Genomic DNA, 21581 nt, shown 5'->3' with positions numbered 1-21581 from the left:
AGAAAAAATAAATGATATTTTCCAGATGTCAATTTGTTTTTAATTGGGAATATTCATGATGCTTATCAAAGTATTTCATAAGTAATCATTCATATATAAAAAGATGCACATTGTCTCTCAATGTCCCCTTTTACACAGAAGAATAGGTATTTTACTGGCTCAGAGAGGAGAGGGAATGTTGTTTTACTATCTCTCCTATCCCAAAATGTCCACTTAATAGGAACATCAGATAATAAGGAAGAACAGTAATAATGAAGTTAGAGTCACCTTTATGGTTGGACTTAAATTTACCAGAACACCAAGGAAGAAGCTAGTGGAGATAAAAGCACTTTTAATGCACAAGCTTTACAAACACTCAAGATAAAAGTGATTAAAATGTGGCTGATTGAGTGCAGCTTAGTGAGCTGTCAGATATTTGATGGAGGATTGAAATTGGAGTAAGAATTAAACCTACAGCAGCAACAACAACATAACTGCCTTGGTTCGGTTTGAAGTTCAGGAGTAAAAATAAAAATATATTATGGTTTTAAAATTCCCATTTGCAGAGTTCCCACTGTGGCGCAGGGAGTTAAGGACCCTGCATTGTCACTGCAGCAGCTCGGTTTGCTGCTGTGGCTCAGGTTTGATCCCTGGCCCTGGGAGCTTTCACATGCTGTAGGTACTAGGGAAAAAGAAACAAAAACAAAACAAAACAAAACAAAAAACTTTCCTTCCAACCACATTTTAAAAAGATTTGTTGGCTTGTAGCCACACAGAGAAATAGTGAGAACAGTTGATGTTTTATTTATATCATCATTAATAGTAGTTATTACTGTCACCTCCCCATCAAAATGAAAGAATCTTAAAAATTTATGCTTAATGAACAACAAATGTTTTCACAGACTTTGTACATCTTTTGCTAATCTTATTAGTAATATATGGTAGGAAATAAAAAATGTTAAAAGCAACGTAATATTTGGTTTTCCTTTAAGAATATATATATTATCCTAGGCATTAGATGCAGAATAAGGCAAACCCTGTGTGTGTATATATATGCAAAGGATGATGCCAGTCAAGAAAGAATTGAGTATATACTGATGAGGAGGCCCAATGGATACTAAAAAGATATTTTCCTTCAGATAATCATTATTCATGATCCACAAATAGTAGGTTTTCAGGCTAGTATTACAATGTGTCAGTTTTAATTAGCACTGCAGCAGTGAAGAGCTACAGACTTTGCTGTACAAAACTATTGGTTATTCTCTACAACTGAAATCAAAGGTACAAAGAAACAATCTCATTGGAAACAAGAATGTACTAATGACTACTCACCATTATACCAAAGGAATGTTTTTCTTAGAATTTCTATAATGTGCTTTAAGAAAAATAAGCTTTAACATCTATTTTTAAATGAAAAATATTTTAAGTGATAATAATTCAATAATTTAATACAGTTTATTCAAGTAAACATGTGTGATTATTTGTATATGAAAGTGTTGGCCACTGGCACAAACATTGAATTAATTTTCAAGATTAGAATTATCCACCTTATAAATTAAGATTTGGAAACTTTCAAGTATTTATTAAAAACCACGTTCATGCAAGCAGCATTTTATATTGGTAGTTTATTTTTCATTTGGGCTTCCAATTTTCTGAATAAGTAGGTTACTATAACATGGAAAAGAGATTTATTTCATGAGTGCAAAGTGTGTAGGAAGAATATAAAATTAAACAAACATTGCTTGTATTTCATGCCTTAGGCTAAAACTCTAATACCTTAAGAGCTGACTTAAATCATTTCCCCCTTAAGTTAATTGGTTATACTATGTATAGGTGAGAAGAAATACATTGCTGCTGGGATAACAAAAATGCATTGTACACACCTTATTGATGATCATTTATTAGTGTGATGCTCTATAGAATATGAAAGATCACATGTATTTTTCATATATGAAAAAGTATAACTTGTATTAAAGAAACTTGTACGTAAGTCAGATCGACAGAGACATGCAACTTTGCTAGGAGTATTGACATTAACGGACCCAGAGAGGCGGCAGTGTGTGAAGGAACATGGGGTCAAGAGAGCTCTGGGCAGTAAGGGGGCTAAAATTTGGCAAAGTCGAAGCACAATTCTCCCTGGACTTGGAGGGAACAGAGGCTGGTTCAAAAGAAGAACTTTGTGACTATAATTAGCCCATTAAGAGATAATCCATAAGTCACATTATATCATGCTGCCTTACTCTCCTTTCTGGGGCACCAGCCCTGAATAGCAGGTATAATTGTAACTGGGACAAAATGGCCTGCTATTGGCAGGTGTTAAGATCTTGTTTAGAAAGAATATACAGGAGGGGAACTTGAAGCAAGGATTCTCTCTTCTTCGTCTATGAAACATGGGCTCCCCTGTGAGAGGGGAAAATTTAGAACATACACAGGTCAAATCTCATTCTAGTGACAACTAGCTAGGGTTATGCCCTCCTTGTATCTGTGCTAAGAGGTCCAATCGAGGTTTTGGCTGCCTTTTTATTTTTAACTTTAGGAAGATATGAAGAAGGACTGGGAAAGGAAAGAATTACTGTACTGAATAACTTTTAACAATGATTTTCATTCTAAATGATTTTTAAAAGCAGTGTTATTCTTGGCCATTATCTAGGATCCTAAAATACTTTCAGTGTAGTGCACTATTCATTCTAATGATGCTCTTTTTGTAATGGATTTAGAACTTCTTTGGTCAGAAATAGCACAAAGTTGGATTAGATGAACATACATTTTGCTGAAATTATGAAAAAAGATCCATTATCCTCGAGGAGGATTTCCAGGAGACACAAAGTATACCAAAGTGGCAACATAATAGTTTATATTATTTGCTCCATGACAGTGTCTTTACTTTTAATTTTCTATTTAAAGAGTTTATATTGCCATAAGAAATATTCTGGATAGAATAGTATTTGTAGAAAACATTACTTTTCTAATAATCGTGGGAGATTGGAGGTCCCAAAACCAACTCATAAAAGAGGTTAGATAAGCACAGACCAAGACACTGTAAAATGTTTGGCTTTTATTATGCAATATTGACAACTCATTAAATAGGAAAGAAATCACATTATTTGGGAATTTCTATGTAGAATTTAATTTCATTTTTTTAAATTTGTGCTGGAATTTTTTAATTTTGTGCTGTACACACCCTGGAATTATATGTATGTAAAATCAGAAGCAAAGGCTTCCACACTTCAAACTCATTAAAGAGCTAATGTTTTCAACAACAGTAAATCAGAGCTAATTATCTAATATCTCTGTATCGTGAATCTGTCATACTTATTATAGGATTCAAGGCCATTGCTTGCATTTGCTTATTCCACAGGCACTAAGGATTATTTTATACAGCATCCAGCTTCTGTCAGACTAGAAACAGGTTATAAGACACAAAACACTGTTGGAAATACTTTTTTTGCTAAAGCACCGAAGTTCAGTTAAAATCATGTTTTTCAAAAATCACAAATCTATTTTTCTAGCTGAGCAGATGCAAGTATTACACAGGATCAATTTAATGGATGTACAATGCAATGTTAATGACCAATTTTCTCCAAAAACAAAAAAATATGCTCTTCTTAAAACACAAGAAAACACAAGAGACTTACTTCAGAATTGATAAAATGATTTTTGTTATACTGTTGCAGTACCTGTGTTTTAATTAATTCATGTATTTTTGTTGCTTGTTTTACTGCAAAAACAGGGGGAAAACATTCATGTGCAAACACTGTATTTTTTGTTTGTTTGGTTTTGTTTTGTATTTTTTTAGGCCATGCTTACAGCGTGTGGAAGTTCCCAGGCCAGGGATAATACCTGAGTCATAGCAGTGATCCGAGCCATAGCAGTGACAAGGCCAGATCCTTAACCACTAGGCCACTAGGGAATTCCACATTGTGCTATATTCACAAAAGAAAACAAGAGGACTGGGTCTATTAAAAAATGACTTATTGATTTTCATAATAGTAAGAAATCTTACAAACACTTTTATTATAAATTCAAAATAAAATATCTCCCAATGGTCTTTGATAGTTTTTTTTAATCTTTTTAATGATTTTTATATTTTCCACTAGAGTTGGTTTAGAGTGTTCTATCAATTTCTACTGTACAGCATAATGACCCAGTCGCACATATATATACATGTTCTTTTTCTCACATTATCCTCCATCATGCCCCAACACAAAGTGACTAGACATAGTTCCCTTAGTAGCTCAGTGGTTAATGAATCTGACTAGGAACCATAAGGTTGCGGGTTCGATCCCTGGCCTTGCTCAGTGGGTTAAGGATCCAGCATTGCCATGAGCTGTGGTGTAGGTTACAGACATGGCTCGGATCCTGCGTTGCTGTGGCTTTGGCATAGGCTGGCGGCTACAGTGCTGATTAGACCCCTAGCCTGGGAACCTCCATATGCCATGGGAGCGGCCCTAGAAAAGCCAAAAAAAAAAAGAAAGAAAGAAAGAAAAAGAAAAGTCATGCCAGAGAGGACCTTTTTTGTCAAAACTATTGTGAAAGTGACCATTTTTATCTTTCAAAATTTTTGTGGGTGATCTTCATTGTAAACAAAGGAGGGAAGATTGCCTAATGTGAGAGGCACCTGTTCAAGACACAACTTCGCCATTAAACAAGGAGCCATTCCCCAGAAGGCAGACACCTCTGTTTGTATAAATCTAAGAACTACGTTGTGTGCAATACTTATATAAAAATCATTTGCTGTCAGCAAATATCTACTGAATACCCACTAAATGGAACACCCTTAGCTTACTTAGAGCTTGGGGAGAATAGGAACAGTTGTTTCAAACTCCCCTTTGATCAGAAGGAGTTAATGGCCACACTTAACTAAAAAGAATAATTTGTAACCCATTATAGTATTCTTTTCACTCTTTCTTGCTCCTGAATTGACTGGTAAGACCAAAAAGGAACTTATTTTGAGTCCTGCCACAATAATGTTTCTGTTTTTTTTAAGCGAAAGAAAGTTTTCTTCCTTGTTCTATAATGCATAGAATGGCTTTCCTCTACATATTAAAAAGTGGGCACATTGCCAATTTTGGAAAGCTGTCTGGGAACTTTTACTCCAGTATTGTGGGACCCTGGAAACTGTGTCTAGCTATAGCAGAATGTCTTTCCATGGAAAGAAGAATCGATAAAGACTACAAAAACAGAAAAAAGGCATAGTACTGTAGGTTCTTAAATGAAAATTGATTTCTACCATTGACCATGGAACAAGCTCATCAGTAATACCGCATTTAAAGGGAATCTAATTGTTTCTTCTTATGGTAGGGTTTGAACTTGGAAGGGAAGTACAAGAGGGAAATCAATCCTCCTTTATCACAAGTCGCTTAGTCACAGATACCGATTCAAGAATATACAATTGTTAAGAGGCCTTTGTAACCACTCAACGGTTAGCCTCAGAAATCCAAGCTGCATTCCTCAGAAACATATGGGTTCAATTTTTAATTCTTTCTTTTTTGGTGTACATACCTGATCACTAGAGACACTCAATTCATTTCAGTCATACAGTAAATAAAACACAAAATAAAATGGAGTATTGCAAATTCACTAGTAAAATCACCCAAATTGTGGGCCATACTGATGATTCATCCCTGTATATGAGGAACAACATGCTGTTTTATTCACTCATCACTTAAGCATAATAGGATTGCAACACTGGCCATGATACACAAATCCCTGGTTTCATGAAGCTTACATGGTATTTTATATATGAGTGTGTGTTGAGGGGGCAGATAAATAGGAAGTAAAAAAATGAATAAAGAAAACAATTTTCAATAGAAGTAAATGGTAGGACCTGATCTTGAAGAAGGGTAGCCGGGCAAAGGGAATAGCATGAAGTAGAAGTTTGGTTTCCATGTCAAGGACAGAAAGAAGAAATTCTAGTCGTTTGGATCTGAATAAGCTAGAATTATAAACTGATATGAGGGTGAATTCAGGAGTCTAATCATATGACCATGGAGACCATGGTAACCAGCTTAGGTCTCATGAAAGGAAGTTTGGACATTTGGGAAGGTTTTGGGAAGTGAAAGGAGGTTACTATTTAATTTACATGGTTTACAAACTCATGCTGGCTGATATAAGAGGGCTAAATAGAAGAAGCACTAGTAATCAGGACTTTACATTAGTTCAGGGGAAAATGACTGTGTCTTTAAATGTAGTGATAAAAGCTTTTTGCGCTGTCACTAAAAGCTTTTTAAAATTTTGCCATCTTAGGCTAGGACAGTTGCATAGAAAACCACTGAATGTGGCTTAATGAGAAGAAGAATAGAGAGGGCTGTAAATAGATACTCAGAGAGAAATAAGGCATAGATCAACACACACCCAAAATAAGTCATCAAGTGTTCCAAAAAATCTTATCGCCCATCTGATATGTATCAAACACTGTTGTTTTTTCTTTTTTTAAAAAAAATTTAAATGATTTTTATTTTTTCCATTATAGTTTAGTGTTCTGTCAATTTTTCCTGTACAGCAGTGACCCAGATATCTATATAGATATATAGATATCTATATAGATATTCTTTTTCTCACATTTTCCTCCATCATGTTCCATCACAAGTGACTAAATATAGTTCCCTGCACTGTACAGCAGTATCTCATTGTTTATCCACTCCAAATGCAATAGTCTGCATCTATTAACCCCACATTTCCAGTCCATCCCACTCCCTCCCCTTCCCCTTTGGCAACCACAGGTCTGTTCTTCCACTCCCTGAGTTTCTTTTCTGTGGAAAGGTTCATTTGTGCCCTATATTAGATTCCAGATATAAGTGATATCATATGGTGTTTGTCTTTCTCTTTCTGACTTAACTTCGTTTGTATGAGAGTCTCTAGTTCCATCCATGTTGCTGCCAATGGCATTTTTTTATGGCTAAGTAGTATTTCATTGTGTATATATACCACATCTTCTTAATCCATTCATCTGTCAATGGACATTTAGGTTGTTTCCATGTCTTGGCTACTATGAATAGTGCTGCAGTGAACATATGGGTGTATGTATCTTTTTCAAGGAGAATTTTGTCTGGATATTACATAAAAAGTACGATCAAGTCTATCTGTTTTCCCTATCCATCTCCTTTCATCATCCTTTATTCAGGAATAGTTCATTTGTATTTTGATTATACTGGTAATAGCTTACAGCTGTTATGATCACAGTCTCAGTTTTGCACATTGGAGAGGGTGCTGACTTAAAAGTAAATGGAGTCAAGCCTAATACTTATTGACTTCCATCAATTTAAGAAGTTCTTAGCCTTTCTTAATCTGTAAAGTTGGGAGAACAGACATAACCTGTGCTCTGTCATAGTGCTTTAGATATTGAAATTTAACCCAAGCTTAATTCTATGAGTTGGGTTTTATTTTGTTGTTATCATTCCTCTTTAACAGATAAGAAAACTGAGTTACACCAACAATGTATATAGCTCAGTAAGGTCACTAGAGAGTTGCAGAGCCTAACTGTGAATAGGCTTCCTGATTATAGACACCACATTTTTAAACACTACATTACAACTTTAATGGACTAACATATAATTGTTACTTAATAAAAATTTGTTCATCTTTTTCTGCACTTCCCCACTTCAACCTGTAGTAACTGTATATTTAGTAATAATAATATCTATCAGAATTATGCAATATTTCAGTATCTTTGTTCAAATTGGTTTCTCTCCTAATTTGTCACATTTCCCAAAAGTCCTGAATCAGCTGCCACCCCTAATTAAGAAATAAATATGTTTATTTAATACCTCTCTTTACAACTTCCACAGTAATATAAACAAGCTAGTAATACTTAAAAAAAAAAAAAATCCCAAATCTCTTGGAAGCTGCTTCCCTAAGAAAATAGTAAATAGTTGAAGTGGACATAGAAACAAGTAGGGCGGAGTGCTAAGGATAGTATTGAGGATTTGTTTTCAGTTTCAGCAGTAGAAATGATGCTTTTCATACAGATTTCATATTTGCAAACATATAACCTGTACGTATATGAACAAATAATTTCTTGTGTCTCCTGGGTTCAAGAAAAGTCCTAAAATTTGGTTAAAATTTCATGTGTATTTTTCATTTTATTTTGCTTTTACAGTATCCTAGTAGGTAAATGGTGAGGGAAGTTCCATCATGAGTAACAATAGAACTCTTTTGTAGAAGTTGAGAAAGAAAATTTCTTTCAATTTCTACAGCTAATGAGAGGTAGAACTGGATTATAAACTCACTTCCTTACCTTCCAAATATCTGTATTTTCCACTACAAAAAGGCTTTGAACCGAAATTCAATTTTCATTAGAGTATGTAACTATTTCAGAAGGACATTTATATATCTGAAAAGTACATTCTTGGTTTGGGTTGTATATATTATGTACATTCTATTTAGGGCATAGGAATATTTTAAATAGAATATTGTGCTTTTAATATCTAAGTGGAATAAAAGCTATTGAGAATTTAAAGAAGAAACATAGCTAAATAAAATCCCTTTAATATTTTTAATCCCAATTTATCTTTAATTGATTTCTCAATATTAAAAATTACCCTCATTTTTTTGAGAAAGGAAACATATTTATTGAGTCTGCAAAAGAGCTGTCAAGAAAGTTAACAAAATCCATTTGGGTTACTCTAATTTTATCTCATCCATTGTTAACATAAATATCCTCATAAAATGAAAATTGTGTTAGCCTCCAAGTGTGTGTACAATTTTGCATTTTATATATACAATTCTATATATACATATATATGTATGCGTGTATACATCTATGTAAAATTATATACCTAATTCTGATAAAGGTTCACCAAAAAAATATCACTCAAATAAGACTGGAACTAAGAACTTTTATTGAATGACCACAATGCCAAAGAAGTGCTAATTGTTTTCATCTATGTTATCTCATTTACTGCTGACAAACTCCCTTCAAGGTATGATTGAAACAGTTTGCCAGAGGAGTTAACTGTAATTAAAGAAGATTAAATAACTTGTCCAAGTCATGCTACTAGTAATCTCCAGTTTATATTTTGTCATATCTAGTACTTTTTTTAGATCACTTAGCCTGTAACAGTTGCTAAAATGTTTTTTTTTTTTTAAAGAAGTAAAGAAGAAAAAGACATTAACATCCACTGTTGAGTAGCTATTTCTCAGCAGGATTCACTGCTACCACAGAGTCAACTTACCTAACTACTGAAGAATGACCACAAGGCAGTGACTGCAGCTCCACAAGCCTGATCTGAATAATCCTTTGACATTCTGAAGAGGCAACAGATCCACATCTCATTACTGTGCCACCTCACTCCTTAGCTCCTTGCTGTGCTTCTTCATTTGCTATCATGATGTTGTGGTATATATTACACACTTTTACTACATTTCCATTTTAAGTACTTAAAACTTCTTGAGATAAATACCTGAGCACTACAGAAATGGGATAAGGATTGCCTGTTAGCACAATCTTGGAATACTCTTGAAATGATACTATAAATCAAATATTCAATGTTTCTGAAATCTATCATTTACAGTAGAGATCAATATAAGAGAAATAACAAAGAACTTTTTATCATTGGTAACAATCCTAATCCTTGTAAAATTAATATAATGCGCATATTCACTTCAGGTAACAGAGCTTAGCACACAAAATTTCCAACTTCTATAAGTAAAGTTTTAGAGAGTAAATTAAAATTAAAGAAGTGTTCTAGAGATAGGAACATGTATTTATTATTGCCCATTTATTATTTTAACAATAAGACATGAAAAGTCAATGGTCCAAATGAAAAAGCCTTAAACCACAGTTTCTACAGAGCCCTGAATTGGAAATAAAGGAGGGGAAATTCTGTATCTAAAATATTTTTAATATTAAATTATTTTATACAACTTAGTAATATCGTCCCCAAATGCAGTTAACATTATGACATTATGATATATATTATATTGACCAAATTCTAGTAAACGACTATAAAGCAAAACTTTAAGTGATTTTCATATAACTCACTTGCAACTGGGCTTCTATATTAAAAACCTGTGGCAACTAAAAACTTTAATATCTAATTTCTTGTTATATCATTGATAGGTTGTAATCAGTTGATTTAAGCACTATAACAATGGACCCCTGGATCTATAACTGGTATATGTTCCAGTGTGAAGTTACATGACAGAGTCTATTCTTGCTTACCACATTATCTTAGGAGCATTTGTTTTTGATTAAAGATGGTAAAGTCCAGGGAAGAAAACATGGATCTGTATCAGGTAATCCACCATCAAAATAAGCAAAATAATTGTAGCCGATTCCTGCATTTTTGAAGCACAAGGTTTTTTTTGCCCCAAACCATACTAATGATGGGCTTGGTCTGTGGGATCTAAATGTCAAATTCCTTGAAAAAAGAAGTAATATAGAAACATGAAATTTTAGACTAGGCTATCAGTGAGAAGACCACAACTTCCCAGGATCTGTAATGAAGGTGAATCTGGGATGAAATCATATCTAAAAGGTCCAGTGTGGAAGATGCTTTCATTAAAGCAGGCAAAAGATTCTGATTTTACAGCAAATAGGATATGTAGTTTCAAATAATTTTAAAGTGATCAATCTATGCTGAAATGGGACCTTAAGCAGAAACTAAAGATATAAGAATCTATCCTTGGGACCAGCCAGAACCAAAACAGGAGCAACATCTACAATTAATCACAACCGAAGAAAAATATGGTCAGTGTCATGATCCCTGTTGTAAGAGCTGTGCACCCTCTGCTGGAATCACAGAATGGGCAGTTCTGCCAAATATATATTCTCTCACTAGACTATCACCCTCAAATCCCTACTTACTCTCCTTAACGGGTGATCTGCGTCGAGGATTGCAAGCCAATGCCATTGTTAAACTGAGTCCACCTTGATTTCCACAAGTAAATCTTGTCTCTAAACAGGAGACGTCAATAAAGCCCAAGTTTCCTCACGTGTTAAATGAGGCCATTAATAGAACCTTAACCCCTACTGAAGTTATTTCTTTTGTGTCCTTGAGAACTTTATTTTCCATTTCAGTCACAGGACAACTCTCTTTACAAGTGCCTTGAAGAGTACACCGTCAGGAGGGGAAAACTTAGTAGCCTATAGAGAAACAATATTTGACTTTTTTTTTTTCTTTTATTCCCATCAGAATGTTCTGTCATATAATATTTTACAGAAAAGTAACATGTATATTGCAAAGGTATGTGAGCTTCTATTAAAAAGTTTTGTCCTGGAGGTCTCACTTTTACCACACACACACACACACACACACACACACACACACCCTTTTCCCCCCAGTTTATTTATTGTGCTAATTCTGCTATGTTCGAAATGTAATTCTGCTCTTAGTGCAGAGTATCTGAGTGACAACATGGCCATCAAAAAGGTAGAGAGTCATGTGTTTGCTGTTCGGGTCTGGCCAACTGGGACACAGGACTCAATCCATCATGTTGCTGAGAATCTTATCTTCTTGGGAGGAACGCTTAGCTGCATGTGCCATAAGACCTATGTTCTTGCCTCCATCTTTGGAAAAACAACAAAACATAGTCTAGTCCTTCTGAAAATATTATTTTGGGATTCCATAAAGTTCTGAACCTGAATAAAACATTTTCAAATGCTGAAAGATATAGGATACAGTTCTTTCTAGGAGAAATATACGTGATATGTGCGTGTATGTGTGTATATATATATAATTTGGGGATAGTATAAATTTTGGTTTAGCCCAATGATGATGAGATACAGTGAAAATGAGGTGTATACATGATATATGTGTGTGTGTGTGTGTGTGTGTGTGTATAATTTGGGGATAGTATAAATTTTGGTTTAGCCCAATGATGATGAGATACAGTGAAAATGAGGTATATACATGATATATGTGTGTGTGTGTGTGTGTGTGTATAATTTGGGGATAGTATAAATTTTGGTTTATCCCAATGATGATGAGATACAGTGAAAATGAGGTGTCTTCCAGATCTTTCCTAGTCTTGTAATTATGTAGTGGCCGCTAAATGACCGTTGTTCCATGATCTGTCCTATGGAGATGCTAGAAGTTCCTGTATTGGGGAATAAGGTCTTTGGCTTAGCCTGATGATGAAGCACCAACTTGGAGACCCCTGAAGCAACCTTGTAATAAAGCAGTCATTGTGACTCATCATTGAGGAAAAGAACCAAAAATAAGACGTGAGTGTAAGGATAGGAATTCTAAGGGATTAGAAGAAAAGCTCCTAGAAGCAGGATGGGAGAGATCTAAATGTGGATCTTAGGCAAGGAGGTACACTTGACACTGGGATGTCTCTGATTTATACTATGCTAGGTCCTGACCAGTAATAGGATCTCAGGACCAGGACACTGGGCTAGGCCAGGCACTATCAGTGTTCAATAAATTCAGATGACTGTATCATATATTGTCCATAGTACCACCGTATATCATGAATATGCCAGCAGATTATTCAAAATATGTGCTTTAATTCCTTTACTTCATGAATTCTGGGAGTCCCAAATTCTCTGTATCAGTTTTGTTTAACATGAAGAACTTCTATCCACACATTTAGGAAGTTGGATATCCAGTGGATCTAATTTTTTAATATAAGAACCCATGTAAAAGCAAGCATTCTGGAATAAAGATGCTTGTATTTGATGACTCCTTTCAATATGCAAGAGCGTTTTCCCTGGGACACTTGAGATAAATTTACTTATTAAGAACATTATTAAATAAATACTTGGCAGACATGAATTAATTCACATTCTGTTCTGCATCATCCTAAAGTCTAATTCTTGAGCCAAGCCTGTGCTAAACATTCAAAGTAATAATATGTTTTTTAAGCTATTTCAGAGTCATGAGAAATTATATTCTGAGTGGCTGAGAGGTAAACTGTGCTATATATCATATCCTAAATATGCCAAGGCTGAATGATTTTAATTTGTTCACTTAGTAAGCTCTTCAGAATTTCAAATGTACTTTAAACAAGCTGGTGATTGAGAGTATACATTTTATTAGTGTGATTAAATATGATACTTTCTTCTCTTGCTGTTTCGGCCAGTCTCAGCTTCATGAATCATATGTGAGAAATGAAATAATTGAATATACATTATCATGTGCCCTGAACATTTCTTTTTTCTCTATCTCACTGAAAGTCTATCACCATTTATCCTTCTATACCTACAATATGGTGGTGGTAGTCTATGAGATGTCTTCAAAGAAGAAGAAAAGATGGGCTTGCCTCCATGTATCTGTCCTTGGGGAACTTGATGTTTCTTTGATTCAAGAAAGAAATACAGATATTTATGGAATGGACTAAAAATTCCATAATGAAAATCATTCATTACATCATGTGGAAATAAAGTGAAAAAGTTATTAAGCTGCTAACATATTGTTGGCATATATTTTATATTAGCTGCCGATATATTGGTGGTAAATATTTCCATGGGGAGGAATTGAAGAGGCAGAAATTAAAAGGGCAGACACTGTCTGCCACTCTGCAAGTACCTCCAAAATTATGAAAGATGTACCCCTTTAAATCTCACTTAAAAAAGCGGTTATTCACATAGAATCCACATTCTGAAAGCTATTAGGAAATTTCTCAGGCTAGTCCAGATTCTAGTGCCGTGCACTTCCCATCTGTCATTGAAAATACAGACTTTTGAAAAGTAAAAATCTGATTTCATTCATTAAATTTTCTGGCACTGATTATTCAAATAACATTTAATATTAGAAAATTAATAATTTATTTCTGTTACAGTGAGGTTATCTTACTTGAAATAGGTTTTTAACTATTGAAAGAAATATTTAAATAGAGAATTTTTAAAAATGAAGAAATTATGTGAAAAATAAAAATCATCAAATCTGAAATGCACTACCAATTTCTCATAATAGATCTTGTACTCTACAATGAACTGTAAAAGAGCTGTTACTTATGTTCTTAATAAAAGAACATTTTGACTTCTGTTGATATAAATGTTTAAATCTTAATTTATCTTGGCATAGCAATAGGATTACTGATAAAGTGTGATGTTTAAAGGCAAAAAAAGTCCAATATAACATATACTAATAGCAGAAGGAAAATATTGTCTATATCTAACATACGTGCTCAAATGAGTATGCTGTGCAATTTCAGCAACAGATGTTACTGCATTTACAAACTCGTGTGTGGGTGACCTTACATTTTCTCTCTCTCTTAGCTATGCTTATGATAATAAAACCTTTTTTTTCTTAAGAGAGTATTTCCTGCACTTTTGATCAGATCTCACCTGTTATCCCATTCTCAAAATCTTCATGTCTGTTAATCCTGCCTCTCCATACTATTGTCATCTTACTATCATCAAATTGTTCCTAGAATATCCAGCTCAGCATTAAACTAGGATCTACTCTACCAAAATAATCTCTTCTTTAAAAACTGGGTGGGATTTGAATTTGGAGGGGAGGGGCATATCATTTACATGTTCCTTGTTCTCCTCTTACTTCTCTGATTTTTGTCTTGCAATGTGTTGCCTACCCCTCAGTCTGTATTAAGCCTCCATATACCTAGGTTCCCATGGATACAGATGTGTGTCCACTTCTTTTGTCTCAAAATATCCTAACCCATGTTATCATAAATTTCTCTGGATTGAAAGATAACTTCTGTACTGATGTTTCCTAATCAATTTATCCATCCCAGAGCCCTCACCTTGGTTCTTTGGACACCCCCATGATCTCTGCAACCCTGTTGATTTTATATATGTTCCACTTATCATCTGATCCTCATTTTACATGAATAACTAGTGCACTCCACTGTCAACTTTCAGCTAGACTCTTCCAGTAGCATCCAAACGTCTTTCTTTCTATTCATCTAGCTGCAGAAGTAATTTTAAACATATAAATCTCATCCTATTTTTTGTATATGAAGTGTTTCAGTGACTTCCCATTATAGTTAGAATCGAGCCATATTACTTACTCTGATCTGGAAATGTCTGCATAGGTTTGCTTCTCCCTGTCTTTCCAACTGTGCTTTAGGCACCCTAATAATGACTTTGGATTCCTGGAATAAGCCAAGTTCTTTCAACTGTATCAGATCTGCATATGGCTAACCAGGCCTGGAATGTTCTTCCCTCCATTTTCAAATAGCTAGCATCTTCTAATTCATTTTCTGTTACACATTGAATTTTAAACGCTTGGACTTCCCTTGTGGTGCAGTGGGTTAAGGATCCGGTGTTGTCACTGCAGTGGCTCTGATTCAATTCCTGGCCCAGGAACTTCCACATGCCATGGGGTGCCCCCCCCCCATTTTTTTGACACCTTAAAAATGACACAACCACTTTACTACTTTCTCTAAAATAACAATTATTTCACCCTGCGGATATTCTCTATTAAGATCATTGAATATATAACAATTCTTTCATCCCTGTATATATGTATCCCCCCAAATTTTTTTGACACCTTAAAAATGACACAACCACTTTACTGCTTTCTCTGAAATAATAATTATTTCACCCTGCGGATATTCTCTATTAAGATCATTGAATATATATATATATCCCCTACTAGACTGTAAACTTCATTTTGCCACATATAGGTCCATTTTTTTTTAATGGCTGCACTCACAGCACATGGAAGTTCCCTAGCCAGGGACTGAATCCAAGGTGCAGTTGCAACTTACACAACGGCTACAGCAACACTGCATCCTTTTACCCACTGTGCTGGGCCGTGGGTGGAATCTTCACCTCCGCAGCTACCTAAGCTGCTGGAGTCAGATTCTTAGCCCATTGTGCCACAGTGGGAACTCCTCAGGTCCATTTTTGTTGGCTGTAAAAACCCCAGTCCCTAAGATAGAGCAAGCACAATATTCTAAGAGTGTTTGCCATTTCATTGAAATAGAAATAAAAACCTATATTAGTGTTTCTTATTATTTATTTACATTACTGTTATATTTGTAAAGTTTTTTTGGACTACATCAAATCAGTAAATAAGCATTTATTACTTTCTTTGCAAATTCTAGCGTATAACATGAAAAAATTCATTCCATTTCTTTCATGTGGAAAGAAAAATATGAAAACTATATGATTTTTAGGTACATGAGAAATATGAAATGTTATATTTTAATATATTTTATATGTTACAAGTTTTGTTCGGATTTGGTGTAAAAATTTGTTGATATACAACTTGTTTAGCTAGAAAATGTATAGAGTGTTAGTTCATCTCAAAGATATTCTATACAAACAAAAATATTATCTAGCATATTTTGAGAAGCAAAATAATATTTTTCATCTCTATTTCTAGATTTGTAATTTGGGATTTTGGCAAATTGTTGAATTTCAGTTATTTTGTTTTTACTATTTTAGTTTCTGCATTAAACTAAAAGTGTGAAAGTGATTGATTTCAGTGCTCCAAGAAAACTCTGCCCTCTCCCACCCTCCCCACAGTACTACTCTATCTTTATCAACCATGTACACCTAAGTTGAAAACACTGAGGTCTGGAATAACAAACTAAAAAAAACCTAAAGAAATGATTGGTCATACTTCAGCTGCTTTGTGTCGGGAGACTGTACAATGTATTGTCTAAACTTGCATTTGCTCTCCTTCGGTCCTTCTCTCAGTTCTGGGAAATGTATATTCAATTCTAATGAAGTACAAGAAACTAACAATTATTAAGGACAAAAAAATCTTTATAAGTGAAAATGACACTTCCTTCTTAGAAATTATTAAAGCTATTTAGAGTTCTGAATCTTTTTATGTAATATAAAATTGAATATGTTCATGTTTTTATTCAGCAGATATTTATTGAGCAATTAGTATGTGACTATCTCTGTTTTGGGGGTTTGGGATACAATGGTCCCTGTCCTTGTAGATTTACAATCTTGTGGGAGAATTTTGACAATAAAAAATACCTTTAGAAATGACTTGGTTGCATATTAGGTTAGAAGCTGATAAACATTATGCAAAAATGCATACATATAGCAAGATAAAAGGAATCTGGAGTATTAGGCTGGAGGGGGAGGTTGATATTTTAATCCCTTGGAATAGTTAACCACTTTGAAAATAAAATGTCCTTTGAACAACTATTTGAAGGATATAGGGAATTTAACAGTGGAGATATTTGTGAGGAGAGAATTACAGAGGTTCAGTCAGGACAAGGCTGTAAGATGAGAACTAGCCAGGCACACTGAAAGATCTCAAAGGCCTATGTACTTAGAATGCAATGAGTGAAAGACTGTTAGCAGGTAATTGCAGAGAGAAATCTGTAACAAGTCATGTAGGTTCTTAAAGATGTCCACTGGAAAAGAAATGCACAAAGTGAGATTTGTTAGTTAAGTTTTATTTGGGAAAAAATGACCTGAGGAAGGAGGGGAGGTCCGTGTTATATAAGATTTTAGTGAAATGGGGTCTATGCAGTCATGTACATATTTTGGCAGAGCCATGCTGCTAGTCATGAGGAGAAGATGCTACTGTTCATGGTTTTACTGCTTTTCAAGGTATAAGGAAAATACAGAATTGGGCTCATAAAATCTTCTCCTAAAAGTATCTATCTAAAGACCTATTTTTTTCCCAGAGCATAGAGAGCCTCATTCTTGATCTCCATCCTGAATTCCTTTCAGTGGGTGTTGAAGGTCAATGGTCACAGCAGCTTGTGATGCACTGCTTGTAGAGGCAGGTGGCAAATGCCAATTTTTAGTTGGCAAATATTATTGTGGACTTTTACTCTGGGTAAATTTGGGAGCCTTTAGAACAATTTATTAAGAGGAATGACATGTTTTGAGTAAGGTTTTAGAAAGATTGCTAAGCTGCTTTGTTACAAATACAGTGTTTGGAGAAAAGCAAATATAATTTGGCAGGGCCAGCTATAAAGTACCACCATAGTCCAAATGAGACAGATCTGTTGTTTCAAACAGGGAGGTGAACAAAACTGGTCAAGTTCTGAATGAGCCAACAGACTGTGACAGTATTTCCTGATACTAGCACGTTTTGCGTTCAAGAATGAACAGGAGCAGAGAATCAAGATATGGTACCAAGGTTTCAAATCTGCAAAAGTAGATGAGATTTGCAGTAATTGAACTGGCATGGGAAAGGATGCAAGTGGAGAAGTTTTGTTGGTTTTAGCAGTCCGAGTAAATTCACTCTGTTTTAGATACATTGAGTCATGTCCTGTTTGATGTCTAGTTTGCACTCTTCTTTTATAGTTTAGAGACCAATAATTCAAGTTAACAATAATAAATTGTATTTAGCACTTACTGCATGCCAGGCATTGGTTGAGGCTCATTACTTTTCAATGAACACCCATCTGTATTGTTCAAAATCTATTTTCATAGGGATGTTCATGTTGACAGTTTCACACCCAGAGTCCTTAAGGCCAGAGGATTCTAGATTTCAGGGATAACAAGTTTGTATAAAAAGTAGTACAGAGTATACACAATTTATTTTATAATACCTTTCAGTCAGTGCTAGGGTAGTATTTTTTTATGCAATACTTTAGAGCCGTTCTTGCAGCATATGGAAGTTTCCAGGCTAGGGGTCATATCAGAGCTACAGCTGCCAGCCTACACCACAGCCAAGGCAGCTTGGGATCCAAGCCGCATCTGTGACCTACACCATAGCTTACGGCAACACCATATCTTTAACCCACTGAGTGAGGCCAGGGATCAAATCCGCACCCTCATGGATGCTATCCAGGTTCATTACTACTGAGCCACAGTGGGAACTCCCTAGGATAGTATTTTTAAGTGACCATATTATTACATGTTAAGGGAGACAAACATTCACAGTAAAAGGAATAAATAAAGACTATAATTAGCCTGCTGTCACTCTGTGTCAGGCATTTCCACTGAACAGGTTCAAGTCAAATCAGATTTTACTTCCAGATGAGTCTTTTAAAAAAATATTCAGATCTCCAGAATTTGTGGGCTTTTAAAATTTCAAATAAAACCTGGTAGACCTACATCAACTGTATAATTTTTGAAATCTTAAAAATAACACACAAAGCTGATGTTGAAAAACCACCCTTCCATATGGGGGAATTCTTTGGATTATAGCTCAAAAGCAATCATTTCCTTAAGCTTCTTGTATTTCACTCATTTCTAGTATTTTATGGCCTATGTGCTTTGAATGTATGTTTTATTAGTTATAAAACTTTTACTAAAATATTAAATCTTATTTGCTCCAATGATATATGTTAGTATTTCAATGCCTGTTGTAGACCATATTACCAGTTAAGAGAAATAATAGCTTGTGATTTTTAAGAAAAGATGAATGGGGAATAATGCATAAGCAATATGCAAGCACTACTCACAAATTAAAGTTGTTCATTACAAATTATTTTTCTAAGCATTTGTCTATGCCCATAATTAAAAATTCCTATGAATAGAATGGTTAAATAAATAACCTTCAGTGGTAAACCAAATAAAGTGTCTGTTCACTTCAAAGGGCACAACTAATTGCTGTAAAAAAATTAAGCATCACAGAATATTTTTAAATGTTTTTAATAACATTAAACCTCAATGTTTTCCAAGTACACTGAATTACCAAGTAAAGCAAGGAATCTAATTTTTAAAAAATTGACTTTACTTTTTAAAGGAGAAAGCACAGAGGGTGTCCAGGTACCTCCCACCCTCCAAGGCATGGCCTCTCCCTGACCCCTGGGGCATTTTCTCCAAAGCAGTGCATTTGTTGCAATTAAGGAACCTGCGTTGATATATCTTTATTACCCAAACTCTCTAGTGTTCACTTGGTGTTGCACAGCCTATAGAGTTTGACACATATATAATGACATGTATCCACTTTTATAATATCATACAGAATACTTTCACTGCCCTAGATTTTCTCTAGCTACTTTTTTACACCTTGCAATTGTGCTTGAACTGCTTCGTGGCACAATTTATTCTTCTTACTTAAGATCTTCCACAAGATTTGTATGTCATATAAATGACCTCCTTCAAGTCATGTATTTTTTCGTCTTTCTGGAAACTAAGCCATTACCCACCTATATAGTATGAATTTAGGGGAAAAAAGAAATGGTCAAAAGAATTGCAACAGAAAAATATGGAGAAAATTAGCAGGGATTATAGTACTTATTATTTTATTAATTCATTAATTTTGTCACTCAATAAATATGTCTTTACTGTCCAGATTGTGCCAGGAACTCTGAGACATGTGAACATCCAGATAGAGTTCCTGTGCTTGGGGAAAAAGAAAGACGATAAGAATAAATAGTCAATATGCCTAAGTGTTATTATAAATATTACATCAAAACACAAGAAATAAACAGGGGAAAATCCAGGGGAAATTTTACACACTGGGTTTTTGAAAAAGGCCCCTCAGAGGCAATGCCACGTGAGAACAGACCCAAATCTAGTGAGGGAGCAGATGGTATACAAGTCTCTGCATAAGTCAGATGACAGAGAAATCACCATGCCCCTGGTCACTTTGCGCTTGGCACATTGAAAGAGTAGAAAAATGCCAGTGATACTTGTGTAGCTTGAGTAGCAGAAATAGGGGCCAAAATATGAGAAAGAGCATAAATACTGTCAGGCTCTTATACTGTCAGGCTCTTAAAAGGTGTTATCTAAAAAAAAAAAAAAAAAAAAAAAAAAAAAAAGGTGTTATCTTAAGTGTTTAGTTTGTCTGTTTTCCTGAGTGTAATGAGAAACCATTAGAGGTTTGAGTAGGCAAATGAGATTTAACTAACACTTTCTAAAACATCATTAGAAGAGTCCCCTGGTGTCGAAGTCCATGATTTTCTTTTCTGTGGAAAGGTTAATTTGTGCCATATATTAGATTCCAGATATAAGTGATATCATATGGTATTTGTCTTTCTCTTCACTGAGAACTATGTCTAATCACTTATAATACAGCATGATAATGGAAGAAAATATACTGTATACATGTATGTGTAACTGGGTCACCATGCTGTACAGTAGAAAAAAATTATATTGGGAAAATAACAATAAAAAATTAAAAATTAAAAAAATTTTTTAAAAAAGAAGAGTACCCTGGTGGCTTAGCAGTTAAGGATTTGGCATTGTAACTGCTATGCCTCGGGTTTGATCCCTGGCCTGGATACTTCCTCATGCTGTGGGCACAGCCAGATATATTTATAGTACATGGGAATGAGCAGGTGTGAAAGCCGAGAGGTGAACTGATATGCTACTACAGTGGTGCTGGCAATGATATCTCAGATCAGTGTTCCTTCTTCAGTCTTTTTAAATGGATACATGCCTTGTTATAGAAGGTATGTCTTGTATATCTAGAAAATAAAACAATTCAGGTTGAGTGTATTAGGCTATTATACATGATTGGATTTGATATGTTAATATATTATGGTCATGTTATATTGCAATATATATTTTATTAACTTATTATATCTGGGATCATGTGAGATATGATACCATGGATTTCAATAGTGTAACCATTTTTTCTGGTTTTAATATTAAGGTAATGGTGGTCTCATAAAATGAATTATTATAGCACCGCTCTTCCTTTCTGAAAAGAAGATAATATAGCATTGGTATTATTTCTTTCTTAAAGTGTAACAGAATCTACTAGTATAGCTATCTGGGCATAATATTTTTATTGTAAAAAGATATTATATTATGAATTAAATTTATTTAATTGATGTAGGTTTACTCAAATTATCTATTTATTTTGAATCAC

Source organism: Sus scrofa, chromosome 8 (genome assembly GCF_000003025.6).
Source record: "Sus scrofa isolate TJ Tabasco breed Duroc chromosome 8, Sscrofa11.1, whole genome shotgun sequence".
NCBI classification, from domain to species: domain Eukaryota; kingdom Metazoa; phylum Chordata; class Mammalia; order Artiodactyla; family Suidae; genus Sus; species Sus scrofa.
Note: the sequence above shows the minus strand (reverse complement) of the source record.